The sequence below is a fragment of the Ciconia boyciana genome, chromosome 4, assembly GCF_034638445.1.
Source record: "Ciconia boyciana chromosome 4, ASM3463844v1, whole genome shotgun sequence".
Taxonomy (NCBI): domain Eukaryota; kingdom Metazoa; phylum Chordata; class Aves; order Ciconiiformes; family Ciconiidae; genus Ciconia; species Ciconia boyciana.
This window is the reverse complement of record NC_132937.1, coordinates 72,998,243-73,019,026: the sequence shown is the minus strand read 5'-3', so window position 1 is coordinate 73,019,026 and position 20,784 is coordinate 72,998,243. Positions and strand designations below refer to the sequence as shown.

General features: G+C 38.6%; 1 protein-coding gene across 5 annotated transcripts in view; it reads right to left on the bottom strand.

The window, feature by feature from the left end:
* Positions 1-20,784, bottom strand: part of PCGF3 (polycomb group ring finger 3) — a 58,072-nt gene that overhangs the window by 22,179 nt on the left and 15,109 nt on the right. For 3 of the 5 annotated variants that reach the window (XM_072860047.1, XM_072860050.1, XM_072860049.1), the window contains one exon: positions 5,252-5,294. The exons of the other annotated variants lie outside the window; for them this stretch is intronic. The gene's annotated coding sequence lies outside the window, so the exon portion shown is untranslated. The remainder of the gene's footprint in view (positions 1-5,251; positions 5,295-20,784) is intronic. 5 annotated transcript variants of the gene reach the window in all.

Here is a 20,784-nt window from a genome sequence, read left to right as displayed (position 1 = left end):
CAGTGGTGATCACCAAACACTAATGAGGCAGAAAAGCCAAAGATATTATGGTGAAAACGGAAGCAAAGAAGTTATTTATTTTCTAGAAAAAGCATGATGATTTTCCCCACTACAGTAGAGACAAGCACTGTCACTAGAAAAAAAAAACCCTGCAACAAACAAAAACCAGTTCACATAGGGTATAATATTATGACAACAATAAATGAACCATACAATGAAGAAGGTAAAAATACTACAAAATGTTAATAAAGCCCATTGTGCCAGAAAAACAGGACAGCAAAGGTAATACACACTTAACTGACTGAATGGGAAACAAAATCATACACTTTTTGGCAATGGAAAAGTACATGTCTTCTAGAATATCCAGAGCAAGCCTGTCAAATCAACCTTATGAAAATTTTACACACCTTTCAAGAATGAGACAAAAACCATCTCATTAGATGTATAAAGAACAGAAACAGGGAAGTATTGGAAGAAGCAACAGAATGGGAACAGGTTTTTCCAGGGCATTAGACACCTCAGTTTCAAAACAAGACAAAACCTACACTAGAATATTTCTCCAGAAAGCCTGGGCCACACTGCTATCTTGCAGCTGCTAAAACAAGAGAATGACCTCTTCTCTGCAGATGCAGAGGCCCAGACATGGTAGCTTCAACACAGCTTGAATCTCCAATAAGCAATGCAACTTTTAAGGTCTGTAAGCAAGCTGTCAGTGTCAGACTCCACTTTAGCTGGCATCTTGTGCAATTCAGAACTGTGTCCTCTAGTCTCAGGAAAAAGAAGAAAACTGGAATGCCTCTCTTATTTTTCAAAACAGTTAACCTGTAACAATAAGAAGCCTTATTAAAAAGAAAAAAAAAAAAAGCCAGACCAGTTCATATCTATTTAGAAAGGAAGGGAGGAGCTAGCAACAAAATGGCGTATTACCAAGATATCAGTTCAGTTAGACAACGTATTTAAAGACTCAGACTTTGAAAACAACCTGAATTGCTTCCCAGAGGGAAAGAGGAAAAAAAAAATTAGCAAAACTACTGACATATATAAATAAGAAACAGAAGAACTAACATTACAGCCTCATACAAGAAATTAAATACTTTAATACCAGCAACAAATTTAAAACATAAAGTAATTCCTGAAAACACATTCATCACCTGTCTGTTCTATACCACTTTAGAGGAAAGTACATAATATAATTGCAAATTTCACCATCAACTACTTTTTTATCATTATTAATGTATTCAAAAAGGTTACACAGTCATACTACAAAATATGAAGCTAAGCTACCATTCACAATACTTAGGAAGAAACTCTCCATGTGTGCAGATGGCTAGTATAGGATGTCTTCCATGTTCCTATCTGGAATATGTTAAAAACTATCAACTCAGAAGGGGTCCTAGTCTATTTGAATCACACACCTGCTCTTGGGAAGGAGTCCCAACATTCCCATGTTCCTAGAGCCTACTGCCAAACAAAAGTTAAAAGTCCCTTTCATCATAGAAGACAGCCAAGTCCTTATCACCCCATCAAAAAACCCACATGAAACATACTTTTCAAGTAACCATATATACACTGAAGTACACTGCTGTAGGGCAGAAAACATGGATTAGATCTGAAGATTAGAAGCAAACAGCAGGTACAAAAAATTTCCAAGACATTAATGCTGACAAGCTTATCATAAATAAATCCCCAAGCCCTATTTCTAGGTCATCTTAACTGTACCTTAATTATTATAAAGACTACCCGTTATTTCAATGTTACGAGTACAGTAATGAATTAAAAATCTATTTATTAAAAATTTAAGATTTTACATCACTCTCATAAGCTTGCAAATTTCAGTTGAAATATTATTATAGTTTATCAACAAAGCAACTGAAAACCTAGTTTTGTTTTTTTTTTTAACTGCTGGGCTCCCATGAAAGCAAGATGACATCTATCTTGAGAAAATCTCAGTATCCTTCAGAAGTCTCAGCATCTGGTTTTGCTATTTAGGTAGCACTCCCAAAGAACTACTTTTACCATATTAACATGCAATAACATAAAGGAAGGAGGAAAGGATGTTTACGAGCTGCTGGATTCCTCTGAACAATTCTGAATGAAGTGACATCCTTCTGCTTAGACTACTGACACTTTCTGCACATACAATTAATCCATGTTAGTAATCTCATACAAACTGGGACTAAACAACAAGACTACACAATGTCCAAAACATGAAGTTTGACTAAGAACCACCAAGATTAGCCAGCTTGCTTTAACCAACCTATTTTTCTATTTTCTAGGCAAATCCATGTTTCCGTTTAATATCTCCCCTTTGAAAAATGGAATGAGATTTTTCCCAGTCTGAACTCTAGGTGGTATCTTCCACAAATCTCATCTTCCCTTCTCTCAAAGTGACATGTTGAACATAAAGCTAAGACTGAATTCAGAAACTTCCAAAACAAGTAATAGAACCTTAAAAACAACAAAAAGTCCCAAACCATCTTTGAATACACATTCCCAAGCGAGCTTGCAGATTAAGAGCACAGAAATGTTCAGACAACTGGATAAAGCACTGAGCAACCTGGTCTGACCTCATAGCTTACTCTGTTTTAAGCATTTGGATTATGTGATCGCCTGATGTCTTTTCCAACTTGAATTATCCTATGATCCTATGAACTTAACTACACTATTACACTACCTTTGCCTATCCACGCAAGCTGAATTTCTTACTGTTTCAACTGCTCTCAAGCTGCTCATCGAGTATGTCAAGCAACTGTTATCCGGTCATAATCACATAGACATCAACTCAATGAAGTTAGCATGAGCTCAACATCTAAAATTGGTTGCTTTAAAAAGAAAACTGGCAGAATCAGGTTGAGGTTAAAGCCACACACACCAGCTTAAAGTAACAATAGGAGGGGACGATAAGTTTACTTTTCCAAAGCACCACCTAGGCTGATGGCTTCTTGCATAAAATTTTAAAAATCAAAACAAAACAAAAACGTATCTCCAAATTGAGACTTCTTTGTTACAAAGACTTTATAAACTCACTAGACTGCGCAGGAGTTAGTATGAAAAGCAAAGCTCTACAATAAACTGAGACTATTTGAAATTGCCTTATTTTGTAATATCACCAATCAGTCACTGCATAGAAGATGCATGCTCAAGAGCTTCTGAATCTTTCACAGGATCGCAGCCAAGTTCAGAAGCAGTAGTCTCAAAGAAAGTTATCATCCTATATAAAAGCAGGCAATTTCAGAGGACAGACCAGAATCTGAACGCCATTTTCAGAATGTAATGGCCCCTTTGTCACAGCTGAACACTGCAAACCTTAGGCTCCCATCAAACCTATGGCCGTTAGCAGACAACAGAAATATCATACCTTACTTTAGTTTTTAGAAAGCCAAAGCCAAGCAAGGCAAATCTGTAGGGCACAGAGGTTCATTAGTTCTTCTACACAGAGTTACCTGCTTAAATAGTAACCTACTACAGCAAGTAATCTCAAATAAACTGTAAGAACTGTATATAACTTTCTGAGACTCTCAATCCACTGACTGAACAGTGACAGTTGATAAGAACTTACAAGTTTCTCACTCTTTACCTAGCCAACAAGTGAACACTAGAGCCAAAGCATGACCCTTCTCCCTCAAAACCATGTTGCTGGAAGAGGAAGAAGTTACTCTGACTCCTCGGTTCTATAATCACAAAACACTTCTCAACTACAGATGTTGGGGTTTTTTTAGAAGGAAAAAAAAACAAACCACCCCCAAAAACAACCAACAAAACACACCAACCTGAGCCTTACCTGCTTTTACAGGAAATGTAGAATGCAAAATGTGGCCCCTCAGCAGGTTACATAGATTCATAGGATAACATAGATCGGAAGTAACCTCCAAACTGCTATAATCTAACCTTGCACTCAAAGTAGGCCCACTTAAATCGAGTTGCTGTGGGCCTATTCCTGCTGCATTCAGAAAACCTTCAAGAATGGAGATTCCACAGCCTCTCTAGGCAACCTGTTCCAGGGTCTGACCACCCTCACTGGCAAAAACTGCTCCTACTGTCTCATAGGAATGTCCTGTGTTGCAGCTTGTGTGCAGTGCCCCTCATCCTACAAGTGTGCACCTCCAAGAATAGTACAGCACCATCTTCTTGATTTCTGTCCACAAGTGTGTTGAAAATAGCAAGAATATATTCCCTTATTCTTAGCATCATTTTCTTTCGAACCTTTATAAACACACCATAAAAACCAGCAACACCAGAATCTCAGTCAATAGCTGAAGAGCCACTTTTAACCCAAGTTGTTAGTACTTTACACTGGGAATTATTTTTGAGTTGGAACAAAACAAACCAGTACTGTACTGCTTTAGAGAAACAGGAAATCTTCTAAAGTTTCAGAGACCTGAATCATGGCTAAAAAATAATTAAGAGGTCCTGTTTAAAAAAAAAATTAAAACGAGAGCCCTGAAAAGACTGGGTTAGACCAGTCTTTCTCTTAGAAAGATAAACAAAGCCTACTTTCCTAAAATCTGCCACTTATGAATCCTGAAATGGATAGGAGACATAATAGAAGAGCTATCCAATTCAATTTTTAAGAGATTGCTTTCCTAACAGTTCTAAAGCAATGAATTATTCAGAAACAACATACCAACAATGGAAAGAGAAGAGGCAGTCTCCTTAAGTGCTGGAACATGAAACCCCAAACAAACACACAAAATGTTCCAAACATCCAGCTAATAGTAAAAATGATCACTTGCACAAAGATTAGTATTTCTTCATCTTTGTTCCAACTGACATTACTTTATACCACACTGTTGGCATGGTGTCAGCCTCTCACTGTCTGGTAAATCTTACATCACATGAGGAGGAAGTGAGTGTAGACAATTACAAAGGCATCCGGACTACATTGCCAATTAAAAAACAAGCACACAAACAAAACCCCACACACAGAGTCAGGAGAGGTTGGCAGGTGCTATACACGTGTCAGTCAACTGGTTTTGTTCATTGCTATACTTCATCCACTAAAGCAGTGTTCTATTAAGATGATCAAGCAAAAACGTAATCTGTGTATTACGGATCTCTCTACTAAAACTATCACCAATAAGACAAGCCTGAATGTCTCTGTACAAGCTTTCACCTTTCAGAGAGATTTCAGCACTGAAAAGTATTATTCATGCAGGCTTACAGAGAGGATCAGCAGAGGAGTCCTTAGAAGTATGGCCTTATCATTTATATATACACTAGTCAGGAATATTTTGGCCTACTTGAGGCATACCTCTTAAAACAGCATTTCTTTTCAGAGTCTGCCATCCAGAGACCTGAAAAGACAGAAAAATAGTCTGAAAGTTAACATCCAAAATTCCTCAAAATCCAGCTGCCACAAAGAAATACTTAGCTCACTAAATTCACCTAAAAGTACCTAAGTATCTATATTAATTGAAGATAACAGCACGGTGGGGGCACTTCTGAGTAAGAAAAAGAAAGGGGGAAAAGACTGTCAGAATTAGATCCTCAGAAAAAAAAAGAAAAAGAAAAAAGATGTAATACAGTCTCCTATGAAAGGACACACATAGGCAAGGAAAATTACTCAAAAATCCAAGTAGTCCTGTCACCATGTGATGGCAAAATGAAAAGAAATTCATTATCTTCACAAATGACAGGGAAAATAACCAAATAAATAAGCAGAAACCTTGAACCACAACCTACAGACTAGACAGTGATCGGTCTGTAAGAAAAGAAAAGATTTTGGATTGAAGATCCACAGCCAGATGAGTATTATTCTCATTTTTCAAGCTATATTTGCAAGTAATCTGCTCTTTGTATCTTAAGTTTCAAAAAATACTTTCAAGGAAATAATTCCTATTTCCAGAATCTCTAGATATTTTCCAAAATAAAATTATATTTAAAAAAATAAAAACAACTGTTGAATCACCTTTAGCCAGAGGATAATCTCACATGAATAGATTAGCTTGACAAAAGGCGGCATTTTTCTTAAGTTGATTCACACAGGAAATACTCAGATGTTAGAGATAGGTAAAGCGTACTACTACTTCCATCTTCCTGCTCCAAAAAATGAAAGGCATAGCCTGTAGTTACTGATTTTACTGTTATATTGCTAAGGGAATTATAAATACAATGATACAACAAGATATTAATTATAGCACTAGGCAAGAACTTCAGTACAATGCAAATGAAAATCTCTTAGCAATTCCACTATGAACTTCTTTGACTGCATTCAGAGAAAAAAATTACTATTAACTGAAAGCAATGCAGCGTTGCATGAGACGCTCTTTTGTTGGAACCCACAAAAAAAGTCCTCACCGAAGATGGAAAGCCCCTCATATGGACAGGAGAAGAAACTCCAGAAGGCATTTGCCACAAAAAAAGATCTATTCCTGCAGCAAAATGTGGAGAACAGAGTAGTCAATGACACTGCTTCTGAAGAAACCAAGTCAGAGGCTTCTCACCATTCCAAGAGCACATCACAACATAAACTTCTGCGTAACAGTCTTTCAAAAGGAATTGTCATGCATCTTCCTTCACTGTTACTGGAAGAGGACAAGGTAACACTTTGGTTCAGCTGGAAGAAGAAAGTGGCACTCAACTTGTGAGGAAAAAGCCAACAACCAAGTTGGTCCTAAATCACCACCATATTCTTCGTGTTCTGGTTACAGGAAGATAGTGATACACTATAAAAGCCACAGACAGGGAAATTCAGTTCATTTTTATACCTAGAGAGTTGTTGGAGACCAGGCAAGTGGATCACTCTACTGATCCTGCACACTAACAAGTCAGAATTGAGTACTAATATTCCTAAACAGATTTTCTTTAACTGCTCAACTACTTTTGTTCAACTGCTATGACTGCTCTTCATAACTTGACAGACTGTCTAACTGTAATTCTCATTTGTACCACCTAGCTTTGTAAAGCAAAACAGGAAGTTACTCTTACCAGGTACAAATCCAGAACTGAAGGGAATGCCCGAAGGAATTACAAACCATTAAAACCTTGCTCTGTTTTAAAAGGATAAGCACATATATTTTTCTTTTGCTGAAACATGGTGTAATAATGTTACTACACTAAAAAGCAGAAGTATAGTGCTCACAGTGGAGAGCCTGAGAAAAAAAGCTGATACTAGTAATTTTGCTGAATAATTACCGAAAGGTACTAAGGTCATACAGCACTGAAAGCTGAATGACAACAGTAATAGAAACAGGAGGTATACCTCAATTCACAAGGACAGTGTCATTAAAGTGAAAGTCACAGCTCTAAGAACAAAACATTACAACAATGGAACTTTGCTCAGACCCAAAACTTAGTGTGGGAAAGAAAATTTTCACATCTGATGATGTGAAATGGCATAAGCCAGGCATAAGCCTCGCACACCTTTGTTAGTAGCTGCATGCACATGAAACCCAGCAGATGAGACCCAGAAACCTAGATCTACAATGAGCTGAATTGAACTGTATAAAAAAAGACAGTCCTTGCTATGGCAGCCAGTTTAATTATTCTCAAAGACATCCAATAAATATTGATAAATTAACTACTTAAATATTAATTTAAATATTAAATTCATAAATACTATTAAAAATTTTCAATTTTAACAGCTGTTTCCATGTAATTCCACAATCTACATCAGCTGAACTGGCCTGCAAACACCTCATTCCATCAAGATACGATCCAAAAAAGGCTCCTGACATTGTGAACATAACCATGTAACTAGAGAACTAATGCCTGGTTTAAAAGGGAAGTCTAATTCACACTTTCAGCACAATGTAGCTGAAGGCAGAGTTGCATGGTCATGATGCCAGAGATTCCGAAGAAATACAAGCACAGAACTTCTGCCTCTTCAACTAGCTGGATTAAAACATAAAACCAGCTTGTTATCATAATCAATTGCAACAGAAAGTTATGTTGTTAATGGCTGAACAGACAGACCTCTGTTCCATAAGGAAATTTATTTAGCAGTAACTTATTAAAATACTATCATGCTGACCTGCAACAGATCAAAAGAATTATGGCTAAATGAAATTAATTAAAAAACCCCACCAGCTCAATATAAAGTACCTTGCACTTCTGCAAATCTTTCCATCACAGGGCAAGATATTTATGAGCCAGAAATTTATTTCAGGAGAACTGGAGAAGTAGTCATAGTCCTACTTTGATTGCTAATGAGGTCAATACAGCCTATACAGTACTCTAGAAAATGATGAGGATATTATCTCAGATAAACAACTTAAGATGGAAGGATAAAGAAAACAGTATTTGCGGTTGCTTTGGCTTCAGATATCAAAGTTGTTTATTTAAACTGTTGTCAGGTTTATGTTGTTGAATTTTTACTTTCAAACTTAATGTATCAGCCACTTAAAAAAAGAAAGCAGTAACTTCAAACATACCAGCAGTGAGAAGGTTGTATTGGGTTTAGCAAAGTGCAATTACAGAAGAAAATTTTTCTTCCAAATTGAGTTTTAAAATATTGTAAACTTCAACAAAATTCTTTATGGTGTGTTTGCAAAGCACTATTTAATAAAAGAAACTACTAGAAACAAACCTTTTTGTTGAGCAGAAAGTAGTATCAGTAAAGATTTAAATTTGCTTTAGCAAGCCAAGTTATGATTAACAGCCCACGTGCAGCCTTTTATGACTTATTTCAGCTGCATAAGTATATGTTAAGGCACTAAATGTATCCATGTACTCTTTTTAGTATCACACCAGCATCTCAGTGGAACTCCTCACAAGTCGTTTTTCCCATTTCTGGCAAAACGGTGGTATTACCACCACCAGATGGCACCGGTGCCCTAACTTCACTAAAGCAGGTATATATCTTAATAACTCAAAACAGAAAAAGGAGGACTTCCCCGCCCCGAGAAAAACAAATGAAAAACAACTTTTACACATTTGTTGTCTCTGTCTTCTTAAAACAAAGATCTACTAAGCACAAACACAGCATGCAGTTAATTTAAATCAGTACCTAGCATTATTGTGAAACCAGCACTACCCCCAGAATAGACAGCAGCATGTTTCCTGATGCATTTGTTCAGGGGGTTTTGTTGTTATTTTAAGTTTACCTTCTGTTGAGTGGAATATTGCATTTCAATTCTGTGCCCATTTCATGGGTGTGCTGAGCAATTTGCAGAGATCACATCACATACAAACTAACTGACAGGTCAGGTTTCCCCAGTTCCAGTGGAAATTAAGGTATTAATTTTTCAACATCTCCGAAAAAATAGAGATGGCCTGCAAGAATAGTACACTACTTTCTTCACTTTTCTGAGTATTTGCCTGTTACATTGCTAAAACACCACCAAAAACTGATATGCAATTGGTTCCAAAGAAGGATTTAAATCATCTGATATCACTTACAGAAATTACTGCCATACTCTTACAATACTCTTGCAAGGAAAGCCACTTGCCTTCCAGTCTACTTATAGTAATTGTTCTTTTCCTCTGAAAAGGTTCAAGAGTGATGATCGATTTCTCCACTGGTGAACACTGTGGAGGTGAAAGGCAGAACACCAAATGAGACTTAAGGGAAAAAGCAGGCTCCATCTGGCAGCCCAAAAGAGGTGATGCTGCATCAGCTCCAAGCCCTCAGATACAACTTGTAGTGGGGCTGAGCACATATTCCCAGTAGGCACACACACACAGGACACATGTATACAAGATGTATAGCCACTGACAACAGATCAATCAAGACAGACACAGACAGCATGCACATGAACACGAACACAAACAGCACCAATAGCCTCACCCTGCTCCCCTCTCTGGCTGAGCAGAATGGAGGTCCACTACTAAGAATACATACACATACGTGCAAGGTGGATCCCCGCAGCAGCTAGACTCTGCCCAGATCCCCAGTCTGCCCAGTAGCTGTCTCCTGGATCCCAGTCTCCAAAGCTGCTGTCACCTGGACATACATGCCTTAGAGGGCACTGCCCCACTCTAGTTGCTGTTACAGACTGTCTGGGGCCTGGTTGCTGGTACGCACACACACAAGCGCGCATGCACACACAGAGCACGCCGGGACTCTCCTGCTCCCCCAGTAGTTCCCCTCTCCATCCCCCACCATAGTCTCACAACCTCAGAGACACACATACACACAGATGGCCGAGACTCCACTGGTCTCCCAGTAGCCAGTCCCCTATGGTCTTTCCCTTAGAGCCACACATTCACCAGCAGTCTCACCCTTAGAGATCCCCAGATCCTACGGTGTCCCTGGCAGCCAGCTGGACTCACTTAGTCACCCCAACGGCCAGCTTCTCCTCAGGTCTTCCCCTTAGAGAGGCACACGTCTGGCCACTTCACCTACATGCAGGCTAGCCTGGCTTGCTCTTCACTAGCACTCACTCACTGTAATTGCTGGCACTATAGACACATGAGCTTCTGACCCCTGGTCCTACACCACTGTCTGGCACTTGGTTTTGCACACTCCAGTCTCTCCAGCCACTGGCACTTAGGCACATGGTCCCTCTGTCCTGCAGACCTACTCCAGCTGCAGTGCCCAGACCCTCACTTGCTCCAGCTCCTGGCACCATGGACGCACAGACCCCAGTGACTTAAGGCCCCACTCCTGTTCCTGGCACTTATATCCATTCATGCCAGTCTCTCCAGTTGCTGGCAGCCTGGGCCCTCCGACGCGTGGTCTGACTGCAGTTGCTGGCACTCAGGCCCCCACGGACACACCTGCAGACAGAACAGAGCACCCCTCACCCAGGAAGGAGTTAGGAATTTAAGAAGAAGGTAAGACACACTGCACTGATCAGACACAGGGCATGGCCAGACACAGGTACTGACCAGCCAACTATTTACACATTCCTGGCCATCTAAATCCCCTTGCCCCTCCATTTTCCTATGTTTGCTCCTCCCCAATCACCTAAGCCCCTCCCTTCCCCTGCCTTTGGCTCCTCCCCAAAATATCCCGTAAATCCTTTGCAATGCCCAAATGCTCTTCCCCTGCACCCTCCATGTCCCATACCCCTTGCAGTAACACGTCCAGCCCCCAGTCCAAAAGGTGCTCCAGCATTGACTCATGGTCATGGGTGTCATGTCTGGACAATGGGGCTGATGGCTCTCCAGGGACAGCCCTGGTTAGGGTACATACCTTATGGGCTGTGCCCTCCTCTGAGTCCTTAATTTGGGTTCCCTGCCTGACAATGTGCCCCTGTGTTCCTCTGGGCTTGTGGAGATGGGCCTTTGACAAACTGATGGCTCCTGTGATAGGCCTGGAAGTAGTTAGGCAGGGCACAATCATCCCATCTCCCATTATCTCTTTGCGCTCCTTTGTGGGTGTGCAGATGAGCTTTACCATGTAACCTAATAGATCTCTCTAAACATGTTCACAGAAGCACGTTCCAACTAAATTGGAGAGTGATGGATTTGACAGATGAACTGTTAGATGGATAAGGAATTGGCTGGATGGCCACGTCCAAAGAGTTACAGTCAATGGCTTAACATCCAAGTGGAAACCAGTAATGAGTGGTATCCCTCAAGGGTCCGTATTGGGACCAGTACTATTTGGTATCTTCATCTCTGACACAGTGGAATTGAGTGCACTCTCAGCAAGTTTGTGGACGACACCAAGATGACCGGTGTAGTTGATACACTTGAGGGAAGGGATGTCATCCAGAAGGACCTTGATAGGTTTTAGGAGTGGGCCAATGTGAAGCTCAAGAAGTTCAACAAGGCCAAGTGCGAAGTCCTGCACCTGGGTCGGGGCAATCCCCAGTATCAATACAGGCTGGGGGATGAATGGCTTGAGAGCAGCCCTGTGGAGAAGGACTTGGGGATACTGGTGAGCAAAAAACTGGACATAAGCCAGCAATGTGCACTTGCAGCCCAGAAAGCCAATTGTATCACGGGCTGCACAAAAAGTGTGGCCAGCAGATCAAGGGAGGCGATTCTCCCGCTCTACTCCGCTCTCATGACACCCCACCCGGAGTACTGTGTACGTTCACAAAGTACAGCTTTATGTCCCTCAGTACAAGAAAGACATGTACCTGTTAGAGCAGGTCCAGAGGAGAGCCACAAAAATTATCAGAGGGATTGAACACCTCTCCTATGAAGAAGGGCTGAGAGAGTTGGGGTTGTTTAGCCTGGAGAAGAGATGTCTCTGGGGAGACCTTATTGTGGCCTTTCAAAGGGGCTTATGAGAAAGATGGAGAGACACTTGTTACCAGGGCCTGTAGTGACAGGACACTGGGCAATGGTTTTAAAATGGAAGAGGGTAGCTTGAGATTGGCTATAAGGAATAAAGTTTTTATGACGAGGGTGGTGAGACACAGGAACAGGTTGCCCAGAGAAGTTGTGGATGCCCCATCCCTGAAAGTGTTCAGGGTCAGGGGCTTTAAGTAACCAGATCTAGTGAAAGATGTCCCTGCCCATGGGAGGGGGGTTGGACTAGATGATCTTTGAAGGTCCCTTCAAACCCAAACCATTCTATGGTTCTATGATTCTAAGCAAAGTAAATGTAAGCTGTTCTTCAGCCCTGCAAAAGGGAAATACTTAAACAGAGGGTGCAGAACACAGGATGGATCCTCACCAAGAACAGTTCTTCTTCCAAGAAGTTATTTTTCATCTAGCCAACAAGCAAGTATTATTTTCTCTGTACCAGACCTATCAAAATAGGGCATTCCACTGCATGCTTAGAAATAGTTATCCCTCTTTAGTCTCTCATAGCCATGCTTGTGGGCCATATGAATGCCAAACCAGAGTAAACTGCTGACAATTAGATACATACTTCAGCTGCAGTTCAGAAAAGAGAAATAATTATGCATGACCAAGTAGCGTAACTTTACTTTCATGTGCTCAGGTCTAACATAGTGCAGATGATCCCTTAAGGAAATCCACTGGAAAATCTGCTAAATGAACATTTCATGAAGTCCCTTTAATATTTACAGTTTATCCCAATTAAAACACGCAATAGTCATCAAGCCTAGAAGTCATCATATACATTTTTTAAATCCAGTTAAAGCTAGACCAAAGACTACTTCCCTCCTCTTCCAAATACAGAATAGTCTACTGAATCTACTTAAGCATAGGGTGAACCTCTAAAGACTAACTCAGCCATGATATCTTTTACTCTGTGTATTGGAAACATGTAGGAATAATATAGGCTCTCAAAATTCATGTTATCTTAAAACATGACATTTAGAATAAAGAGCCTTAATTTACTATCACATCTAAAATACTAGCTGCCTTTACCACTAGAAAAATGGGTTTAACCACCTAACTATTCCAATTACACAGCACAGACTGCACATAGTCATTCCGATAAGCCTCTACCCCAATGTTTCTTTTAGTGACTTGCCTGCCTGCCACAACTAAGTGTGGGTTAACAGCCTGACTCTTATAACCAACATAACATTCTCCACTGTTTGAGCTTTTAGCCAATTACAACCCAAACTCAGTTCCTTCATAATCGCTATTTCAAAACACAGGTTTAAGTTAATTTCACTGAAGAAAAAAACTAGGATATTATAAGGCCTACATAAAAGTTATATTATCAGAATATACTTACCTTTCATGAAGGGATTAGAAAATCACCATGCCTTCCTAGAGCAAGCAAATGTCAATACCGATTTCATTTTTACATATTTTAATACTTTGGGGTTTTTTGGGGGGAGGAGAAGGAGAGGGGGTGAGGGTGCTGAGACATTTCAATGTTCCCTAATGAATCAGGAGCTTTGTTTAGAAGGTATAACTTTATAAGCTGCAGGCAAGTTATAGATTTCTTCCCAGTGTCTTGAATTATTGGAGGTTCGTATCAGAGGTACTCCCTCCTGGCATCAAGAACACTTTGGCTTTGTGAATATCTTTTGTAGGCAAAGTCACACAACTAAGCAAAAGGGAAGGTGAAAAGAGAAAGACAACTGGAACAGTACCTAAAGCTCTAGAGTGCTATCACATTTTACTCTCCGAAATTTTCCCCAAGTCTAAGTCTATTTGTTTTAAGCACTGTTTTGAAGAACTAGGAAAAAAAACAAAAAAAACCCCTCACCTTATTTTGTGGCTGTAAAAGCCATCCTTTAAGTAAACCAGTAAAAGCCCCTTTAAGACAGACATCTAAAAATGTTTAATTAATACAAGAGTATTACTATCCCCACAACAATACTGGAAAGTTTAAAAAAAAAAAGCTCATGATCCCAGTTTTAAACTATGTGAGTTGGTAACTGAAAGGGTTGTTTTGGTTTGTTGGTTTTTGTTGTTGGTTTTTTTTTTTTAATCCCTAGTCTTGGTTCCATAACTAGACAAATGAGTGAGACATTTTTTCCCCTCCCTTCCTGCAACCACTTGGCAACCAAAATAAGCTCTGCCTGAATACCTCTGTAGTAAAATTGCTTGTACATAGTAAGTATAACTCGATCTTCAATATCACTCCCCAAGAGACTGTTTCAGTGATGGGTTTTATGCTAGTCAGATTTTTAAGTCAGAAATTCTTACTATTCACTAGTCATTACACATTACTCTTAAGTTTTTAACAATTTATTCATGATCAAAAGTCAAAGAGTAGTAGGTGACTAGACAAGTCAAGCAAAGTATGAATAATGTGATCTTTAGCCAACTTATTTGAAATGAAGTCTGTCATGTTATTTTAGAGAATTTAGATCATGATTAATGGTAACGTCAGCCATCAAGTAATAAAAAACCAAAAGAATAAACTCTAATATCACATCGCTTTCATGAAAACATCTTCTGAAAATGACCAGGTACTACTCATTTCTTTGATCTGTTATACTCAAGAGGACTTTGGTCTTTTTTGAGAAGACTTGACTAACAGGTTAAAGAGAAACTACTTTGGGTGTAGTCACACCATTACTAATAGATGCACTAGGGTGGCTTAAGAAATGTCGACCCCAAAGCAAAACACATTCACTTTTACACAGGTCTCATTCATGTCAATGCAAAGTAAAAGACACTACTGTTAATAAATGACATGTAAAAAGTGACACAAATGTTTGAGATAAAGTAGAAGTAATAATCAGGACATAGTAGCATTAAATCTACCCATTTAATCTTTATTCACCCCATATACTTACCTTTCATGGTACAATGAGAGACTGATCTATCTGATAATTTTTCCATAAAACACCTGTTTCTGACTACACAAAATGCCCTGTAGTAAGTTGTCAAAGCAGCAGAGATGACTGTTCAAAATTTCTGTCTTGCATGTTATTAGTAAAAGACATAATGAGGACAAAAAGGACTTCTGTAAGGCAGGAGAAACAACAATGCAGTTGAAGACAAAGTGCCTCAAAACTGGGTCCTAAGCCCCTTCACACAAATTTTAGTAACTTATTTTATGTCATTTCACCTTGCAGAGAGAAATGAGGAACATCAAACACCACTTCCTCCCAGCTGTTACAGGAACTAACTTTCTTAGAAAATTCACAAAATGTAAGTACTATCAAAATCTTAAATATATTTAAAAAAAACGCAGAGCCATTCAGTCTCGGTTTGGCATCTAATCATAAAAAGCTCAAAGTTACTAGACACATGTTTAATAGCAGGGATGGATACTAAGACATTTTAATGTAAGGTTTTATTTAAATATTTTCTCTTATACATTGCTTAGATTTGGAGTCTGTATGAAAACTAACTGTATTACAGTCCTGAAAAGTCAAACAGCTACTACCTGGTTGCTAAATTTTAGTTAAAAATGGTCACACAACCCATCTCTCAAAGTGTCTGGAGCCAAAGAGATATACCCAAATTATGAAAGTTAGTTCTGTAACTCTTCACCTGACAACAGATGCTTATAAAGCATTAAATTAAGGAAGACACTTTGAAAATAAATTAAATAATTAACTGTTATTCCTTTAATAAAATCATGTCATTCCTTTACTAAAACGATAAACACCAGTTTGCCAGTAAAAAGGCAAGACTAGAGAGTTGTAATAGGCAGTCTGTTACTGTACTTTAAAAACTCATCTACACCTTTGTCTACCCATTAGCGTAATAGGACACTGCAAAGAAGATGGGCATCATCCCTGCATTGAGACTCATATTTCATTTTCAGTAAATGTTGAGTTTTATTAGATTCATAGTAGGTCTGAATTCATAGTCACCACGACTTAGTAATATAAAATCCCACATATGCAGTGCCTTCCACCCAAACATGTGAAAGCACAAGTTTCAAACACTGCCAATATTTACTGCAGCCATAATCAGATATATATTAACCCAGAATGTGTCATGGGTCAATTTCAATAGCCACAGTCCGCTGTCACTGCAATTTTGTAAGCTACTGGTGAAACATCTTCTGAAATAATGTTCAATTCTAGTTGAACACATTAAGGAAAAATAGCATTGAAATTGGACCAAGTACCAGGAAGGGTAATCACAATTAGGAGAACACAGAGCGTGAATGAAAAAAAACTTTGTCTTTCCTACATTCAGCTATCGCATCCTGGTCTGAAAGGGCAGTATGACTGCTACTTGTAAGATAATGAGAAAGCAGAAAGAGTTATTTAAGCTAAAAATATATAATGGGAAGAAAACATGTGCATAAACTATCTAAGAGTTAAGTTTAGGAGGATTTTAGAAAAACGTTCCCAAATATCTGTAATAGTCTTACACTTCAGTTAATATAGGTAATCAGGAACCTTGTTTACTTACCTAGAGACAAATGGGAGATGGTGGAGACATTAGCAAAGTTAACTAAATGATCCAGACAATATTTCAGGCATTTATTGTTTCTCTAAGATGAAGCCCCTGATACAGCAAGGTCATAGCAAACTCAGGAAGATGGCAATAAATGTGTTTTTTCCTTCTTAGTATGCCAACTGCAGATCAACAAATGCAAACTATGTCATACCTTCAACTCTTTGATTTGCAGTGCATCCATTATCAATCCCCTCTTGTAAAGACTACCTGTAACCTCTTTAAATCTTTCTTGTAGAAGGCCACTACAGAGTTTTGTTGCAGGAGTATACATAAGGAAAGAAGATGAAAGCACACTTAAAATGTACAAATGGGAATTCAAAACAGCACAGACTCTGCTTCTGTCAAGCTGGAGACAGATTTTGGCATTAGATCCCTTCAGCTCTGAAGGTGAAAGCAAACACAGTGCAAATAAATGCAAGACTAAGGTTTTCCTGACTTCAAGCAATGATGATTGAAAATTGCCTTATATGAATATGCATAAAGCATCAATACTAAATCGGAGCTGGCATTTTAAAAGGTTCTGTTTAGGAAGAGGAGCAATAAGAGTAAAAAGTAAGAGAATGGCAGATTTTTAACGTAAGGAAAATGTGTATACATACTAAAGGCAACCTGGCCTACTTACTTGATTCCTTCCCACCTACCATCACAACTGTCAGCCCCAGTGTGTTATTCCCCATATCCTTCCTCCTCCACTCTTTCCACTGCCTCAACTCTTCTTACAGAGTCAGGCAAGGGATAAATATGTATTACATCCACCCAAGACACATTGGCAAGTGTAATTATGGAAGACATCACATTCTCATAATTCAGCAATAGGAGGCTTTTCAAGTGGCAACAGATGGCAGGCATCTCTTATCAGAAATCAAACATGATCAGGAACATAAAAGAATACATGATATGAGAATTGTAAATATATACACTTTCCATTTTCTTTAAATCAGAGTACTAACTTAAAAAGCTACCTTAAGTGCAGTTACAGTGATCTACCTTGATCTTACAGATTTCAACACAGATTTCATTGTATAATGATGTGTTATCTTCAAATCAATATTCAGAAGTCATTGGAACTAATCCAAAAGACTGCTGCTATGTTACAAAAGAAAAAGGGGGGAAAAAAAAGTAAAATAAAAATGTAAAATGTAAAAAAAAAAAAGCTGACCACTGCCAAAAGCACTCATCCTAGAGAAAGAAACATTAACTACCAAAATCATGCATTCATGTAACTAGCCAAAAATGTACAAAACACAGAGTAATCCAATTCTCAGAGTACTTTAAGAGTAGCTAAAAATAATTTTCTATTTTTTTCTTGAAGTGTATTAAGACATTAAGGGGGTTTTTCTGTTTATATGGTGGTTTGGTTTTTTTCCTCAAATAAAGTAGCCATCTCAAAAGCAGCATACTACAGTCAGGATTCCTAAATTGTATTGGTCTCACATGTATTAATATTATAAAGCTAGCCTGTAAACCTCAGAAAGAAAAATATTGATTAAACTTTGCTAGGTTTCTTGAATGGCCATTTAAAATGGCAGTGAACATACTACCACAAAAATACAGAGACATTTAGTATTGTGAATTTCTATCATTTGAGACAGGACAGAGTTAATCGGCTTTTCCTACATCGGTCACTAGGAGGCACCTAGCTAGCCAGTCAAATTTCAGAGGTTAGCCATTAGCACCAGACTCCAACCACCAGGATCAGAACTCCAAACTTTAGAACCAGTACTGAAGTTCTTCACCTTTGGAGGAAAGGTGTCTTTGGCAAAAGATCTGCAATGAGCATCAGTGTCTCTAGAGACTTGCAGACTGAGAGCATAGGAGGTGGCCCTACTGCAACAGCATGAAAATTTTAAGTTCCATTGTACCTGCAGCACCAGCTGCTAAGGGAAACAGTATCCTCTCATGTTCAACCACAGCCTTCCCAATCACTCACTCCTTTTAATCTCTGAGGCAAGTAATATAGTGGGCAGAGTAGGAGTCAGCAGCAGAAAAGCAGACGGAAGGTAAAGGGCAAGACACAAAGGTTTTGGAAATGTCAAAACTCTTTTAAAACTTGGTGTCTTGCACTGGTTTTGGTTGCTCTGCTTATATTCAACATCACTGAAATTAGAGATATGGTACATAACTACAATGTCTGTTATTACAATAATATTAAGCCCATTTAGAGAAAGTTAGGATTAAATTTTATTACTAAGCATTTTATGTCCTCCTCCTACGCACCCCAATAGAACGAGTCTATTGGGGGGGGAGGGGAAGGTATTAAACAGAAAGAATCATAGGACAAGTAAGTATCTTTCATAACTTTTGCACTCGCCTGTTAATAGGGACGGCAGTTTTTAAAACTCACTTGACTGTCATTTGCAAACCTCTACAGGTTTCTATGTAAGCTCAGCCAGTACTTTACCCCCCACAGAAACCACTTCCACACAGTTGCTTTCTCTGGTTTTGAGAGTTGCAGAATTATGCAAATAGTGAGTAACAGCAAGCATTCAACTTATCTATCAATACTCTGAAATCGTGTTATGGTGATATACGCTATTTCCATTTCATTCTGGAAATGGCAGTTGCAGCATAAGCTGAGAAGAACTAAGATGGGGAAATGAAAAAATACACTGTCTCAAAGCAGATGTTTCATTTAATATAATGTAACCTGAAGAAATCTTCCCATTTGTAATACAATCTAATCAGAAAAGGTGGTTTAATAGTCTCAAAGGTGGTTTAATACTCTCAAAGGTCTAAAATATCAACACAATTAGTTCTAATTTTTATTTTGATGGATGTTTTTTAATCAGATGGACTTACTACTGTATTTGTGGTTTATTGTGTAATACCTGTATGTGCACAAAGTTCTTTCACATAGACTAGTAAGGCCTACAGTTAAAATAAAGTTTAGTTAATGAAACTTGTGTTTAGAAAAGCTTTTATAGATTACATCATCAGTAACTTTCTTGCAAGAAAAAAAATTGTTGCCATTCTGAAGTAGAAAACATTTTTCCTTATCTGCCATCTAGCTGCCTTGATTAGCAGAACTTTAGAATTTCATCACTTGTTCAAAGCAGCTCTTAGAGTCTCATTAAAACAGCATCTTCCATACAGGTAGTGCTGTTTCAAGGCTTAGGATGCTTTGGGATGACTCACAAATCTGTGGATAGTCTTTTGCTGGACTGATAAATTCACTTATTCACAGGAAGGTTAAAGGAAAACTTGAGAACACTCAAGGGAAGAGGATGCACTGCACAGTGAAAACTGAACTTTGTTTGACAGCAGCAAGCCATTAGCTTGGCTCCACAGCCTGTGAAACCACATCCTTCAAAACTCGTAAGTAAAATGCATTCCAGACACCTCTTCCAATTAAAACATGCTTAGTTGTTCAGATCATGAGTTGTTCATGGTAGAGTCTTGACACTACCTACGAGCAGACTAACAAATATTGGGATGCAGAATACCTATGCAACAAAATTTAAAATTTTCTGCAAGATAGCCTGGATAAAAACAACATCTGACTGGCCAGATTTGATCCTACTAAACTAATTTTCCATTTCTGACAAAGAATCACTAGTTTAATTACATTCAAATTACTCTTTACATTCTGCTATTTCCTTTGTTCAGTGCTAAGGGTACAAGATCATTTCCAATCAACATGGATTACAACCACTGATAAAACTGGGAAGAGGTCTTAAAGTGTCAAAGTTCAAGGCTTTAAAAATACTATAAAAACACAGCATTATCTCAGGAGTGACCTTCATCTCATCAATTAAAACCTTCTCTAATTAATACAACCTCCTCTAATAAAATGTGGCTCATTACCAGAAATCAAAATCACTGCTAGAGGCAGGAGGCTTTTGAAGAAAAGACTACTCTTAAACCAAGTACCATGCCAAATTAAGTTCTTGACAAAATGTTACAGACACATTTGTCATACACTGGAAGAATATGTTCCAACATCCTCCTCGTTGAGAATTTAGAGACAGAAACTATAAGCCATTAAAAAGGCACTTTGTTTCAATTCAGTACACATGGATGAGACGGAGATGAAGAGATCCTTGACTTCCAGTAATTAAAAATCAGCCAAAACCAGCCTTGAATCTCATGAAGAACAAAGTCCTTTAAAACCAAACCTTCACTGAGATCCTACTATCTGAACCCACA